At 45.4% G+C, this 12154-nt stretch overlaps 1 pseudogene; it reads right to left on the bottom strand.

The window, feature by feature from the left end:
* Positions 1–1215: 1215 nt before the first annotated feature.
* Positions 1216–2692, bottom strand: LOC146801930 (endogenous retrovirus group PABLB member 1 Env polyprotein-like; annotated as a pseudogene).
* Positions 2693–12154: the final 9462 nt, after the last annotated feature.

Here is a 12154-nt window from a genome sequence, read left to right as displayed (position 1 = left end):
ATTCAAATATATTGCCCAACTAAATAAAATAAATATTAAGAGATTCTTCTTTTTCAGCTATTTTTCGAACAAACTAACAATTTATACATACAACATGAATAAAAGCTAGATTAGTTGGCATTTTCAATGGTTGTTATCCCAGTGTTTGTGTATGTGTGTGTGTGTATGCGTGTGCGCGCATGTGTGTGTGCATAACAAGCTCCCAAATGAAAGCTGCATCTCGAAGGGACTGAACCTCAACACCACTCACATAGCAATTGTTTGGTGCTGCAGTGTTAGAATGTAAGATTTCTAAATGAGTTCACAACTGAGGTCTGAAGTACTGGGTTTTTCGGAACCCAGCGGTGCCAGGGAACACACCCGAAGACTTCGAGTTCTTCCTGTTTCAGACTTACAGAAACACAGAGTCTTCTTGGTGAAGTCAAAGATCGTATTTATTGGCTGCAGCCAGTAACAGGTATCCTAGAAGTACAACATGTGTATATTCTCAGGAGACTGCTCACTTACGAAAACCAGCCTTCTCCTTATATACCAAATATTATGCTTTAGGCAAACATTCCTCGTTTTACGGTATGATCATTCACATGCATTCATTACAAAGGAAAAGACAGAGTCATAATGGCAAGTACATATTTCAGTTCGTTCAGCCCTTAATCAATTACCCGGCAAAGCTTAGCGCCTTCATCAGATATCGACGGACAGCCAATAAAAACGGGCACCTCCTCCTCGTAAAACGGGTCATAAAGAGGGAAACAGGGGCAGATGTGTAGAAGATTATGCATGGTTCGTGTGTGATGAAAGGTTTCGTGATATGCTGGGCCCTGATACTAATCTCATTCGGCCGCGGGAAGGGAACTGACCGAACAGGTTTGGCCTTAGGCAGCGGAGTCAGTTCACCCAGGTCACCGAGGAGTCAGCGAAGGTGTGTGTGTCCTTCAGACCCATGCTTGGCCGTAGTCCTGTTGCCTATGAGAGGGCAATCACAAAATGGCTGTCGTCCTAAAATGGAGCTCGCGGTATTAGGACAGAAACTCTGATTTCAGGCGATCTCGTCACTCGAATGTGACGCAAATGCTTGTGCATAGTATCCTAAACATTCTTGGTCTGTTGATAAAGAAATCGTCATGTTAGAATCATGCCAGATACGTGGTTCCGAAATTTACAGTACCACAGACCCTCCTTTTGCCCTTACATAGGCAATAACCTATACTACCGCTAGTCTGAATCCAGGTCTATGTCCATAAAGTCGCGGAGATGTTGCTGTAGCATCATCCTATTGCTTAGCTCGTCTCGTGTTACAGGTTGCCTTATACATGATGTAGCGCAGATGCCACAAATTACAGGAGCACACTGTACACATAGACAGAGCAGGAAAAGAATGGCTAAGATCATTCCAATGACTATCAGGATCTTCCAACCCCAAGCGGATATCAGTTCCCAGAACCACCCCGCCAATGACCATTCCCCATTATCTACGTGAATAGATTTGGAGATTCTATGCAGTTTGGAAATGGCCTGGAAAACTGTTGGAGCGTTATCTGGAATAAATAACACAGCAGCTAGATTGGATCACTCTACATACCCCACCCCGGTCTGCAAGCATGACGTCTAACGCGACCCTGTTCTGAAGAGTCATAAGACGATCCGACTGGAGCTCAGCAGTCAAATTACCAAGGGCACCGGCTGTTTCAACTACCGTGGATTCAACCACTCTTGTCAATTGCCTTATGTTCCTGCTGTTAACCATTGGACCCCAAAACGGCAGAGAACCCTTTATGAAATCTCCAAATTCTTGTCCTGCAGTGTCATCTTGACTGATGACGCCTCTAACCATCCTTGTCTTATGGTAATCTGCCGCAGTCGTGTAGGTGGGAGGCAGCAGGAATGAAACAAAACATGTGCCCGAAAAGTCCGGGGGCAACCATGTATAGGCTCTATCATGGCAGATGAAATAGGTACCCTTGGCTGCTAAGAACGAAGGGGAAGTCTGAGATGCAAAAACGTAAGTTTCAGCGCAGATACTTTTCCCTAACTGAGCTCTGGGATTCTTGCCATAACCTTGCAAACATAGGTGACCCTGATGGGGTACAATCCAGATCGGTGAGGATTTCTTTGCTTGCTGGTTCTCACTCAGAGTAACTTCATATCCTGTCATATTCCAGCCAATATATGCTAGTGTCTCATCTCTTGGGATGGTTTCATAGGAAATCTCTTCCCTAATCATATCCACGATCCCCTTAACTAGAGCACTATTCTTGGGATTATCTTTCACAGAACGTAGGGGGTTGGCTTCATGAGCATACATGAACATTGTTCTATATGCCCACACAGAACCATTATGGCTGAAAGGTAGGAGTAGGTACGGGATACCTTTATCAGTAGTATGGGGCATAAGGCCACACACCCAACAGTTAGTTGTGTTTACTACTAGTTGGTGTTGGTGTAGGAGCTGAATGAACGAATTATTGACAAATTCCAATCTTCTAGCGGACTCGTGTTCAGGCAGGGGATGAAGGGAATGCGAGGAAACAGTAGGAGGAGGTATGGGCTGTGCAGTTGGTGCGAATGTTACTTGGAAAGAGAATAAGACATATCCTATGAAGATCATCATCACACTCAGTAACATGGAAATACATAACAACAAAAATCGTTTTCTTGTCATCATTATACATGTTCTGTCTTTGCAGTCCATTGGTTTAGCAGGTCTCTCATTCTCGAAAAACTCCATCCTCTCTGAGTGCTGCTCGCGGTGGTAGGGTGTTCTATGCTAAGGAAATGCTTCTGTCAGTCCAGGGCAACTCCTTGGACCGACCAGAACTGCTGACCTAACGTCTTCAGTTGCACTCCAAAGACTTGGGCAACCGCGACCCTGCAGCTGAACCCGGATGGTGGTTCGAAAAAGCAAAAATAAGCAAGTTTCTCAGATGAAAGAGAGAGCTGCACTTCCCAAAATTATTAAAAATAGCAAGGGAAAGGAAAAGAATTTTATTTGTCCATAGTCCTTGGCCTCAAATTGTAGCGATTTCTCCCAGGTACTGTCTGGTCTTGAAACAAGAGTTCAGGCTCTGTAGTGTCCAATCGAATTGACGGTGGCACAGCCTCTTGCAAAATGTCATCGCTTTCCTGCTCAGAGCTTGTTCCTTTTACACGTGCATCGCTAAACAGCAGAAAACGAGGCACGGTTTCAGTCTCAGAATCAGCGATCCCCTCCTGGACCCACCGGTCATATGGCAGAGGCAAAGGGACCCTCTTGCAATGGACGCCGTGGATCCAGTTCTTTTTCCCTTTCACTCGAACAGCTGATCTCGTTGAGAGAAGGACGAGATGGGGGCCGGTCCAACGGGGCTCATCATTCTTTGTCCGTTGAAAGTTTTTGACCAGCACCCATGATCCAGGATTGATAGGATTTCCTGGAGTTTCAGAGACCTGAGGCAGAGTATCATGCACCTGTTGGTGTAAAACACGCAATTTAGCCGTCAATTCATACAAATAATCAAGCAGTACTGGATGCTCGATCTCACTGAATTTTGTAGGCCTTGGCACTCCCCATATATTGGCCGGGCGGCCAAACACGATTTCATAGGGACTAAGTCCCACTCGTGAATGCGCAGTCATTATTGTTGACAGGAGTGCTAAAGGCAGAGCGTCAGGCCATTTAAGACCAGAGCTTGCTTGAATCTTGGCCAACTTCAATTTTAATGTGCCATTATAGCACTCTACTAATCCAGCTGACTGGGGATGATTTGCAGCGTGAAATTTTTGCCGGATACCCAGTCCATCACATACTGTTTTCATCACTTGACCCACAAATTCACTCCCATTGTCACTCCAGACCATTCACGGCATTCCAAATCTAGGGAAAAATTCTTTGACAAGGGCTTTAGCTGTGGACAGAGCAGTGTTGTCTTTTAAAGGGTATGCTTCTATCCACCTTGAAAAGGCACAAACAACAACGAGTACATATTTCAAATTGTTGCATCTTTCCATGTGGATGAAATCTAGCTGCAAAACCTCAAACGGATACGTTGGAGGCGCAAAATGACCAGCTGGAGTTGGGGTTCCCCTACCAGGATTGTATTTCAGACACACCATGCAGTTTTTGACCACATTCTCTGCACATTTAGGAATTCCAGTATTTTGCGATACTGGAGCCAACAACTTACAAATCCCTTTCACACTGATATGGGCCATTCCATGAGCCATTGTCACCACTGCAAGCACGTACGCATCGGGTAACAACCATCACCGATGTTCTGACAAGTCAATCCAACAACCATTTTCATCCAGTTTACCCGTACTTTCTCTCCACATACTTAATTCTTTCTCTGAAGCTTCGGCTTGAAGAGACTTCACACTCTCTATCGTGTCTTCACACATTCCAACATCACCAACCCATCTTGCAGGGCCTGCAACATACATCCGATTCTTCACATTCTTTGCTGTTTCTTTTGCGATTTCATCCGCAAATGCATTACCACGACCAACATCATCAGTAACCTTCTTGTGTGCACTGCATTTCACAATCGCAACTTGTAGCGGGAATGTCAGTGACTCAAGGAGCTCATTCACCAACTGACCATTTTGTATTTTAGCTCCATGTGAAGTCAGGAACCCACGTTCCTTCCACAATCGCCCAAAACTATGGGCCACACCGAAAGCATACTGACTGTCGGTATATATGGTCACTTTCATTCCTTTTGATAGCACACACGCTCTTGTAAGTGCAATTAACTCTGCTGCTTGGGCTGAATTATGTGGTATACGTGCAGTTTCAACAATCGTATGCAAAGTCGTGACAGCATATGCTGCAGTCGTATCACCATTCGAAAGCTTGAAACATGAACCATCCACCCATAAGGTACCATCACACTCTACAAGGGGAGTATCTTTGAGATCCACTCTCCCTTTTGTTTCTTCTTCTGTTCTAAAAAGACAATCATGCTGCTCAACATCATCTGTCTCCACTGAAATCGGCCATAACGTGGCTGGATTCAACGTATTGCACCTTTGTATGTGAACATGACTCGCTAGCAGTGTCAACTCGTAACCTGACAATCGAGCACTAGTTAAGTGCTGTGTTTTGGTTCTGTTTAACAACGTGTCCACTGCATGTGGAACCATCACAAACAACGTGTTGTTCATTACTAACCCAGCAGACTGTCGAATAGAAACAGCGGCTGCCGCTGTGGCACTCAAGCAACTCGGCAATGCTTTAGCTACCGGATCCAAAATTGATGAAAAATACGCGCATGGACGCTGCTTGCCTCCAAAAGACTGTGTCAACACCGACAATGCACCACCTTCCCTCTCGTGCACATATAGTGTAAAAGGCTTGCTGTAGTCAGGAGTACCCAGCACAGGAGCCGAACATAATGCTTCACGCAATTCGGAAAAACTTTTCTGACAATCTTCAGACCATGGGACGGGATTCGGTGTATCTTTACATGTTAATGCTATCAAAGGTTTGGCCAGCAGAGAAAACCCAGGTATCCATTGTCTACAGTAGCATGTAATGCCCAAGAAAGCACGTACTTCTCTCTGTGTCCTAGGCACACTCAATTTTGCTATTGCCTGAATTCTTTCTGGGGTCAGTTTCCTTCCCTCCTTCGATAAGAGATGACCTAAGTAGGTCACTTCTTGTCGACAATATTGCAGTTTTGAAAGCGACACTTTGTGATGTAGATTAGACAAATGACGCAACAACGACAATGTTGCTTCTTTACAAATGTCTTCAGTATCTGCGGCGATTAGTAAATCGTCAACGTACTGAATAAGGGTAGCACCATCAGGTAAAACAATCGCATCGAGCTGAGTTTTTAAAGCTTGGCCATATATTGATGGACTTTCACAGCAACCCTGAGGAGCGAGTTTGAAGCGAAAGCTTCGACCTCCTAGGCTGAAACCAAAAATATCTCTGCTCTCCTCGGCAATCGGGATGCTGAAGAAAGCATTCTTTAAGTCAATCACCGAGAACCAGGTGGCGGAGGCTGGAATCATAGTCAATAAGGCAGTAATATCAGGAACGACTGGAAACTGTGGCACAACTATTTTATTGACCTCTCTAAGATCAATCACGAACCTGTAAACAGGTGGCTGAGAAGGGTCAGTGCGTTTCAAAACAGGCAGAACAGGACTTTTGCAAACGTTGCCTCTGGTCTCTTCGATCACATCTTTTCCAATCAAATCATAAATGATCGCTAGCAACGCTTTTTCACCTTCACTAGAGATCTTATATTGGGGAATGCGTGGTAATTTAACATTGGCTTTCAATGTTACAACATATGGCAGTATTTCCAAAAGGCCCACATCATTAGGACCAGTAGCCCAAATGGCATCAGGAAGAAACGACAATTCTGTCGGAAGTTTATCCTTTGATAAATACATTGGAGAAACCACTTTCCTACCCAGTGTAAGTTGTACTCCCGAAGGAGAACAATATAATGTTGCATACAATCTTTTCAACAAATCCAATCCCAACAAGTTTTCACCACAACCTGTTGTCAGAATTAGTGGTGCTTCCAATTCACAAGGTCCAACAGAAAGGGACATAGGGCAAGAAATCGGATTCCTAACCGGGGCGCCAGAAAAACCTACCGAAACATTCATCTTGCCAGACAAAGGCGCGCCAGGGAGTTTTGAGTGCATAATAGAACTCTTTGCAGCACCAGTATCCAACAGAAAAGGCTCTGACACACCTGATGTAGTCACCTTAACATACGGTCCACTTTGATCTACTGGAACTGAAACAACTCCCTCTCTTTGTCTATGGCTGTCCTAGCAATCATTACCTTCCATATTCTCATCTTCCACATAATAATCATCATTATAGTACTGAGCCGTCCTACCAGACGCTTTAGTTTGTTGGTCAAAACTATTCAGTGTATTTTGAGGTGGAAGGGGACGCGCGTTCTGGGTGAGACTTCCGCGTCCTCTACCTCTGGGAGCTTGTTGAACACCTCGACCTCTTGCGCTAAATGCACCATTAGCACGCTGCAACAAAATAGGACAACTATACTTGAAATGACCCTCTTCTTTACAATATGAACACTGATTGGGACCTACAGGGGCACGCGGTCGAGTAAACTCATACCTTTGCATGTTTTTCTGAAACTGTTGAGGTTGCTGATAATTACTCTGACCACCACGTGGCGGGTAAGCCTGTTGTAAAAGAACTTTCGTTTTTAATTCCTTATTTTTCTTGTCTGCTCTATCTTTCTCATCTTTATCCCTGTTTTCGTAATACTGTGCAGTAGCTAATATTTGTGCTGAAGAGGAAACAGCCCAAGAGCTTTCTGAATCTTTCAATTTCTTACACAACTCTGGAAGCAAATTATGCACAAATTTGTCAACGAACAACCGTTGACCACCTTCTGTACTCATATCTTGACCACTGTGGTCGATAAACGTTTCCTCAAACCTAGTGAAGAAATCAGACACTGTTTCATCTTTCTTCTGCTTACACGCAGAGAACTTATCCCAATTAACACGCATCGCAGGCATTAAAGTTTTCATGTAAGTGATGATCCTAGCAGGGAGTTCTGCTACTACGGGATCAGGCTTGGCATCACCAACTTGCTCATCGTTAGCAGCTCTAATATTAGCAGATGTGGCGCCTAACTCTTGCACGTGATCTGTATTGCGAATCAATCCCCACAAAGGCTGCGGAACCACATTCCCAAATAACATGTCTATGTCAGCCAAATTCATAACACATGATTCCGCAGTCTGCGATAACTCCTTATAATATCCTGCAGGGTTCTTACGGGGGTCGGGTAAAGTTTGTTTAAGGGCTAACACTTCAGATCGTTTCCAAGGGACGTGTACCCAAACACGCTGAAAATGAGCTGGAGCAGCAGCAATACCTTGAGCGGCATCGGCCGCAACAGCATCCTTCCATACCGGAGGGACTTCCCTCATAGGGTACTGCCGCACCTTTTTACCAGAGGAGTCATGTTTAAACAGTGACTGGGAAGGATCCTCAATCCTAAAAGATAACAATGTCGCAACTGCTTTTTCGACTTCGGGACCCACAATCGTACCTTTTTCAAACTCAAACCGTACACGGCACAAATCCTGCGGATTTGCTTCCAAATCACTATCCTCCAATTCCTCACAAAGGAAAACACACATCTGTTCAAAAACGTATCTCTGTTTCGGTGCTTCCCATTGACAAAAGACCTCCATAACAGACTCCAAATTATACCTTGATGGGTGAACAATCCATTTGCGCGCCATACGTTCAAACATCTCTTTCTCGTGAGAATTAGGCAGTTGACTACGCGTCTGCTTACGCTTTGGATCAGGGGTCACACCAGACGACCCGAAGAAAGGTAATATAAAACTAGCAACTGTATCCGTCACTCTCTGTCGGACAGAAGGAGAAGCTGACAAAAGAACAGGGGAAAAAACAGAGGGAAGCACAGTAGGTGTAGACGTAGATGTAGAGACAGTATCAGGAAGAGCGCCAAGAGAGGCAGTCGATGTAGTAGGCAAAGTCGTAGAAGGTAAAGGGGGGACAGGCAGCAAAGTCGGCGGCCCCTGAGGGGGCTGCACCATAGGAGCAGGGGCCAACTGAGGAGGAACTGGTGGCAGAGGAGCTTGATGTAAAATAGCTGGATGTTGCACAACTTGGTGTTGCGGAGGCGCTGTAGCACTCTGCGCATAAGGGGGTGGTGAACTTAACAAGTGTGACATCAAAGTATCTTTCTCTATTTCTTTTGACACATCTTGCTGAAGAAGCGGCAAAACTGGATAACATTTATCTATCACTAGTTTACATTGTCTGTGCAACTGCTCACTCATCTGTTCTTCTTCATTATCTTGAAACTGCAAAGCAGCTTGCATTATCGAGATACTCTTTTCTTTTTTATTTCTTTTTGCCAATTTAATTTCCTTCTGTTTGGCTTCCTTACGCCATAGGCGGAAAGAGTCAAACATTGCCGGCTGGGCTTTCTTCTTAAAGAGTTTAACCTCTAGATTATCCAGAATCTCTGTGTCGAAACTACCGTATTGGGGCCACTTTAACTCACCATCTTTTCTGGTGTAACGGATCCATACTTCATTATATGTGAGTGGGCCTATGCCATGTTTTACATATAATTCACAAGTTGGAGTTCCAATCGGAGGAACCGGATACGAGTCCTCCAATCGGGAATCCCTATTATAACCAAGACAAAACAAATTTCCAAGTATACTAGAACCAGGCATCTTCGCTCTCTAGTCTAGTTTCAAACTTCAAAGGATTATCGAATACGATAGTCTCGTGAATACACGAGTCCCTTGGTTTTGGCGCTTGCAAGTTCCAAATCAAAAGATGCCAAAGGGGATATCAAACCAAGTAATCAAACTAAGGACTGGGAGACGCTCCACTTATACTTAACTGAGGTATCGATGACGTCACCAGAAGACTCGTTTATCGTTTCGCTCTACCAATTCATCAAGGGTCTAAAACAGGGCGATAGTCAGGGCAGCAGTCCTTTGTAGCCGTTGGGACGCGGAGAACCTCGCAGCAAAGACATTCGGACTACGTCGACATACAGGGGTCGATGAAGTGGCGGCCTTCCTCCAGAATTTTCACACGAAGCTCCTCACGAACCTCTGGCTTGGACCGGTACCGCTGAAATCGCCCCACGTTGGGCACCAACTGAAGTACTGGGTTTTTCGGAACCCAGCGGTGCCAGGGAACACACCCGAAGACTTCGAGTTCTTCCTGTTTCAGACTTACAGAAACACAGAGTCTTCTTGGTGAAGTCAAAGATCGTATTTATTGGCTGCAGCCAGTAACAGGTATCCTAGAAGTACAACATGTGTATATTCTCAGGAGACTGCTCACTTACGAAAACCAGCCTTCTCCTTATATACCAAATATTATGCTTTAGGCAAACATTCCTCGTTTTACGGTATGATCATTCACATGCATTCATTACAAAGGAAAAAACAGAGTCATAATGGCAAGTACATATTTCAGTTCGTTCAGCCCTTAATCAATTACCCGGCAAAGCTTAGCACCTTCATCACATATCGACGGACACCCAATAAAAACAGGCACCTCCTCCTTGTAAAACGGGTCATAAAGAGGGAAACAGGGGCAGGTGTGTAGAAGATTAGGCATGGTTCGTGTGTGATGAAAGGTTTCGTGATATGCTGGGCCCTGATACTAATCTCATTCGGCCGCGGGAAGGGAACTGACGGAACAGGTTTGGCCTTAGGCAGCGGAGTGAGTTCACCCAGGTCACCGAGGAGTCAGCGAAGGTGTGTGTGTCCTTCAGACCCATGCTTGGCCGTAGTCCTGTTGCCTATGAGAGGGCAATCACAAAATGGCTGTCGTCCTAAAATGGAGCTCGAGGTATTAGGACAGAAACTCTGATTTCAGGTGATCTCATCACTCGAATGTGACGCAAATGCTTGTGCATAGTATCCTAAACATTCTCGGTCTGTTGATAAAGAAATCGTCATGTTAGAATCATGCCAGATACGTGGTTCCGAAATTTACAGTACCACAGGTCTGAATTTAGCTTCCAGGTCTCAAATTCAAATTTCTGTAGAGCCCTCTGTCCTTCATTCTCACTATGACAATTATACGGGTACTGCCCAGTTAGGACTTCAAAATAATACGTATATTTTATATTTCTGCTTCTCGCACTGCGAGAAAGCAGAAGTGCCTGGAGTGCTTGGTTGGGCTCAGTCCTGCTCGAGGGCAGGGAGGGAGTGGTTTGCCCAATGTTATGGGCCCTGACTGTTTGGTCAGCCCCAGTGCCGACCAAATCAGTTATGCGCCCTCTCCATTTTCATTCTGCATGCAGCGTACATAGAGAAAATGGCCTCCCTACAGGGGCCTGGCTGGGGCGCTGCCCATTGCACCGCACCAATCACAACGCTGCCATTGCAGCATTGTGATTGGCTTCGGGGAGGGGAGGGAGGCTGCCTAGGTAAAACGAGGCCAGGAGCAGCAGGAGCTGAGGCGGCAGTGCGTGATCCCGAGGAAGGTAAGTTTTTTCATTTTAAATTTATCAGTGCCGTCCCGCAACCCCCCTTGCGCACTCCCCCCCTCGTGTAATCCCCCCTTGTGCAATCCCCCCCCCCGTCTTGCCGGCCGTGACTGACTCTGTACCTCCAGGTGCTCCACGAATAGAAAGTGCAGGTGTTTATGGTCTCTGTTCATTTTTACTGACAGACTCACGTGATGGTATTCGCGTGAACGTCAATGTGCGCCGTGACTGAAATACCATAAACATGAGAAATGACCCCAGTGCTGGAAGACCGGTTCGGCAGTGTTGCTGCGGGCTGTGGTGTGTCTTTTCAGAACTATGCCAGATGATATTTCTGTATTGGTGAAAACTATCTGAGGCCAATAAATCCCAGTATAGTCTTATAGCGGACCTACGGAGTCCTGCAAACCAGTATATATGTGTATTTTTTATTCAGATGTAAATTATGAGTGAAGCGTATTGAGACCTGCTCGTCTCTTCAGAGACCAGAAGAGAACTACGGGGTGGTCTTGTAGAATGCACATGGGCTCAGGAAGCCCCAAAGAGCATTGGTGGGCCAAGGAGAGTTCTGTGGTGCATTGGAAATCCAGGTAGAGGCGCACCGAACTCGTTAAAGCTCTAGAACCAATGCCTTGCAGAGTCGAGGCTTAAAGTGTCCATTACACTCTAAAGGCAATCAAAGCTCCCTGAGGTTCATAGAGATAATGTAGCCCTGTGGTCCACATTCCTGGAGAGGGGCACTTGGGCAGTGGACACTCACCTCTCCTCCAGTCTGCAGGTGGTTTGGGCTCGCTCGCTACGCTCGCTTGCCACACTGCAGTACAACAATTGTTTTAAACCTCACCACTTTCAAATGTCACCAGCCGCCACTGACATGAACACAATAAAATGTCACATTTCTTCCAACTCAGTCTTCAAAAAAATCACCAGTCAACATTTTGTTTGATATTTTATTGGAGTGTCCGATGAATTCCGCTCCGCCAGTGGAGTTTGCTGATTTTTGCCCACTCTGCATAGAGCATGGAATTCCGAAAAACTCAGTGAATTGGAGCAGAGTTTTTCCTCTTGCGTGGCTCCCCAATGTTAAGTTGGCGAGTGAGGAAAATAATATGCTAGATCCCCTCGCGGCAAGATTTCTCGCATTGAGAAACCTGCTGCTCACGTTG

The sequence above is a fragment of the Triturus cristatus genome, chromosome 8 (genome assembly GCF_964204655.1).
Source record: "Triturus cristatus chromosome 8, aTriCri1.1, whole genome shotgun sequence".
In the NCBI taxonomy this organism is placed as follows: domain Eukaryota; kingdom Metazoa; phylum Chordata; class Amphibia; order Caudata; family Salamandridae; genus Triturus; species Triturus cristatus.
The sequence above is the reverse complement of the archived record's forward strand: the minus strand, read 5'-3'. Positions and strand labels throughout refer to the sequence as shown.